Here is a 5,379-nt window from a genome sequence, read left to right as displayed (position 1 = left end):
CCCTTATCAGATATATGCTTAACAAATATTTATATAAACATAGAAAAATTGGGAGAACAAATACACTGGCTCTTAATTCAGTGCCAAGGTGAGTCCCAACATAGTAGACACAGTCTTAGAAGAGAGAGCTGTGAGGCCAGGAGTAGTCAGGGACATCTTAAAGGAAAGATGCACCTTGAATGATGGGTAGGCTGTAAACAGGCAAGGAGATGCACTGCTGCAGTGCTGAACCTTTTATCATTGAATAATAAAATAAACCTTATCATTCATTCTCCAGTATTTATTGAGGACCTACTCTATGCTAAGCACTCTTCTAGGAAGCAATGATAAATAAGACAGTTCTTCCCCCTCAAGGTGTTTACAGTCCAGTGAGCAAGAAAAACACATAAACAAATATCAGTGTTTGCAATTCAAAGTACTCAGTGCAATTACAAGTATTATGGAAGCACAGTGAAGGAAGTTAGTCCTTTTTTTTCAGTTGAAGTATAGTTGATTTACAATATTATGTTAATTTCAGGTGTACAACATAGTGATTCAATATTTTTATAGATTACACTCCATTTAAAGTTATTATGAAATATTGGCTATATTCCCTATACTGTACAATATGTTTTTGTAGCTTATTTATTTTATACACAGTGGTCTTGATCACCTTAGATTTTCAGATGACTTGTTAAATCAGGGAGTCTTAATCTGAAGTCCTTGGATAGAATTCAAGGGATTGTTAATTTGGAAGATAAAAAAATACATCTTTATTTTTAATACCTGAAATTGAAATTTAACATTATCTTCATTTATGTGTGTAAGGAACAAACCAGAGTAGTATTTGCAGCAACTATGACTTGGTCATAATAAAATCCACAGGTATTTATATATTTTATTACATTTGTTGTAGATCTTGGGGTGTTATTTATGCTCATCACTACATCAAAATCATGGTAGTTATTAGACCTACCACTAGATCTTGTTATTTAATGTGCTGATAAATAAGCAATATATTATTATTGCCAAATTGGGTTTACTAACTTTTTGATTATTATATTTTAAATAGTTGGTTTCCTTCGTAATCCTATATATTATATTTTATGTATTTATAAATTGAGAAGGGGTTCATGAGCTTAATCAACTGCCAAAGTGTAGATGGGACAAAAACGTTAAGAAGCCCTTTATTAAATCAATCTTAATTGAGGCTGGAGATTCTACCGCCCCTAGAAGACCAATAGACAAATAAGCAGATAGTTTCAATGTAATGGTAAATATATAACAGAGGATACAAGTACAAAGAACAATGAAAAGAAGGACTAATTCAGAGAGGGCTACAGGTGATATTTGAGCTGACCCTTGAAAGATGAATAAAGTTGAAGAGACCTTTGTTCATCTGGTCCAACCCTGCGTCCAGTCCCCGAGTTACCTCTACAGCATTCCATCACATGGAATCCGACCTCTGCCTGGAGGCATGCATCCAGACGTTGGCTGGAGCGGGAGGTGGAGGAATGAGGAGGAGAGAAATGCGACAGATGGAGTCACTAGGCAAAGGGCAGGCCTGTGTTTATGCAGCCGAAGGAAGACAAGATGGAAGGGAAAGAGAAATAAGACCCCAGGGCCTGTGGGCTGGGGTCACACAGAATGAAACAAAGACCCTTGACTTGGGGGATCACTCAAACCTGGATTCCACACTCCAATATAATCTGTGTTACCTTAGACTACTATTTAATCTCTTTGAACCTGTTTTGTCACATGTAAATATGAATTAAAACCCGTATTTCAGGGCTGTGAGGAATCAAGTGATAGAGCATGTGGAAAATTACCCTGCATCGAGTAGGCAGTTGATACCTGTCAGAGCCTCTTCCTTTCAGTTTGCCCAAAGCCAGCCTTGCTAACCTCTTCCCTTGGGTAAGAAGTTGACCTCGATTACTCATTGTCTGGGCCCGGTAATAATGACTAGATTTATTAACTTCTTATTATGTGCTTGACCTTGTGCTAACGTTGTCTCTTTTCCTCCTTGCAACAACTTATGAAGCTGGAAATCTCTATTTTACAGATGAGGAAACCGAGGCTCAGAGACATTAAGAGTATCATTTGCCCAAGGTCTCACGGCAAGCAGTGGTAAAACTGGAGCTTAAAGCCAGATAGGGCTGACTAGGAAGCAGCTGGAGACGACTCTGTTAGGTAAACTTTTAATTCATGCCTATCAACATTTGACCAAAGCTCAAGAATGCTGTGCTTTAATAAATGATGTTTATAAACACCAAAATAAACAAAAGCAAAACAGTAGGTCAGACAAGTGAAAATCCTTAAAAGAAAGATCCTCTAAATAAACACTTAAGAATAATGACTGCAATCTCTTGGGCACTGGAGAATATCATCATTGTTCCCAGACAGCCGAAGGCGACAACTATAATAAGACTTGAGATTCTGCACTTCTTTCGGGTTGTGATTAAAGTCGCCGGGGATGGTGGTAATATCTCGCCTCACAGTCTGTGCACCCTGACATTAAGTATGGAGATCCCAATCACAAAGACTAATATTTGTGTAGTGCTTACAGTTTAGTTAACTTTCTCATTTACAGGGTATCTGCTGACACAACCCTGGGAGATGTATAGGGTCAGGGTCATTTGTGTTCTCATAATAGGAACGTGAGGCTCAGAGAAGCAAGGTGACTTGCCCAAGGTCAACAAGCCAGTAAAAGACAGAATCATGATTTAAACTCCATCTTCTGACCCCTTTCCTAGGGCTATCTCCACCTCCACTGGCATTTCCATCCATAGTCCAAACTAGAGAGGAGAGGGAGGCTCAAACTTCTAGACTCTTGGGATTTGTGTAAATTTTGGCAAAAAGGCTGGTCAATGGATTGGAAGGAAATGGAAGATAGTATTCATGATAAAAGCAAAAATCTAGCATTTCTTGAAATAACTGCTTTATTGAGGTATAAGTCATATACCATAAAATTCACCCTTTTAAAATGTACAATTCAGTGGTTTGTAGTATACTCACAAAGTTTTGCAACCATCACCACTAATTCCAGAACATTTTCATCACCATTGAAAGAGACTTCATGGCCATTGCAGTCACTGCCCATTCCAGGTCCTTTCACCCCTTGGAAACTACTTATCTATTCTGTTTCTGTGAATTTACACTATTGTATATTTCTTATAGCTACAGTCATTCAGTATGTGGCCTTTTGTGTCTGGCTTTTTCCACTTACACCATAATGTCTTCAAGTTTCATTCACATTGTAATATGTATCAGTACTTCATTCTTTTCATGGCCAAATAATATTCCATTGTATGGATATACTGCATTTTATTTATGCATATATCAGTTAACAGACATTTGAGCTGTTTCTACCTTTTGGCTATTTTGAATAATGCTGCTATGAACATTTGGGAGTAAGCTTTGTATGGACATACATTTTCACTTCCCTTGGTATATACCTAGATGTGGAATTGCTGGGTTATATGGTAACTGTATATTTAGCTTTGTAAGGAATTTCCAGAATAGGGCAGTTCTTTATTTATTTCTTTATTATTTACTCTACTATTCTATTTATACTAAGTGGCTGAACCATTTTACATTCCTACCAGCAGTGTATGAAGGGTTCCACCTTCTCCACATCCTCCCAACTTGTGTTATTATCAGTTGTTTATTATTATTATTATTACTCTCCTAGTGGGTGTGAAGTGGTATCTCGTTGTGGTTTTGATTTGCATTTGCCTGATGGCTAATGACCTTGAGCATCTTTTCATGTGCTTATTGGCCGTTTGTATACCTTCTTTGGAGAAATGTCGATTCACGTTCTTTACCCACTTAATGGGGTTGTCTTTTTATTGTTGGATCATATATTCTAGATATCAATCCCTTATCAAATATATGATTCGCAAATATTTTCACTCATTCAGTGGATCATCTTTTCACTTTCTTGATAGCATCCTTTTAAGCACCAAAGTTTTTTAATTTTTATAAAGTCCAATTTACCTGTTTTTTCTTTTGTTGCTTGTACTTTTAATTTCATGTCTAAAAAATATTGCCTAATCCAAGATCACAAAGATTACACATATGTTTTCTTTTAAGAGTTGTATACTTTTAGCTCTTACATTTAAGTTCATGATCCATTTTGAGTTAATTATTATATATGGTGTGAGGTCAGTATCCAAATTCATTCCTTTGCATGTAGATATCCAGCTGTGTTAGCACCATTAGTTGAAGACTGTTCTTTCCCCATAGAATTGGCTTGGCAACCACGTCAAAAATCAACTGACCAAAAATGTGAGGGATTATTTATGGACTCTCAATTCTATTCCACTGATCTCTATGACCATCCTTATTCTAGTACTGCACTACCTTGATTACTGTAGCTTTATAGTAAGTTTTAAAATTGGGATGTGCGAGTCCTCCAGCTTTATTCTTCTTTTTCAAGATCACTTTGGCTATTCTGGGTCCCTTGCATTTCCATGGGAAGTTTAGGATCAACTTGTCCATATCTGCAAAGAAAAAACAAAAGGAACTAGGATTCTGTGTGGGGTTGCTCTGAATCTATAGATCCATTTTGGAAGTATTGCCATCCTAACAATATTGTCTTCCAATCCATGAACCTTGAATGCCTTTCCACTTATTTAGGTCTTCTCTAATTTCTTTCAATGATTTTTATAGTTTTCAGTGTACAAGTCTTACATTACTTTTGATAAATTTAGTCCTAAGTATTTTATTCTTTCTGATGCTATTGTAATGGGATTGCTGTCTGTGATATTGTGATCTATAATATGAAATACAAATTTGGTCTTCATCCTCATTCCTGGTACATAGCTCCCCAAACCCTTGTAATTTCCTAAGTAGTTAGAACAATAGAGACATCTTTTGTTACAATAATTGGGTTTTGTCCTCAGTTCCTGATGTGGCTTCAGAGAGATAAGGGTAAAATGGGTATCTTGTTATTCATAACAAGCCCCTTTCAACCACTTATGTTAATGAGGGGACTCTTGGAAAGCCCCTTAGATGGGGCTGGTTGTCAGGAGAACCAACCATGATTAGAAGGCTGCAACTTTCAGTCCTACCCCGTACCCTCTAGGGGGAAAGAGGGACTGGAGGTTGAATCAGTCATCAATGGCCAATGATTTAAATCAACCATGCCTATGTAGTTAAGCCTCCACAAAATCCCCAAAAGATGTGGTTAGAGAGATTCCAGGTTGGTGAACACGCAAAGCTACTGGGAGAGTGGAGAGCTCAGAAAAGGCATGAAAGCTCCATACTCTTTCCCACATCTCTTCCAACTGGCTGTTCCTAAGTTGTATTCTTCCATAATAAGCAGGAAATTTAGTAAGTAAAATGTTTTCCTGGGTTCTGTGAGCCACTCTGGCAAATTAATCTAAACCAAGGAGGAGG

Source organism: Orcinus orca, chromosome 1 (genome assembly GCF_937001465.1).
Source record: "Orcinus orca chromosome 1, mOrcOrc1.1, whole genome shotgun sequence".
Taxonomy (NCBI): domain Eukaryota; kingdom Metazoa; phylum Chordata; class Mammalia; order Artiodactyla; family Delphinidae; genus Orcinus; species Orcinus orca.
The sequence above is the reverse complement of the archived record's forward strand: the minus strand, read 5'-3'. Positions refer to the sequence as shown.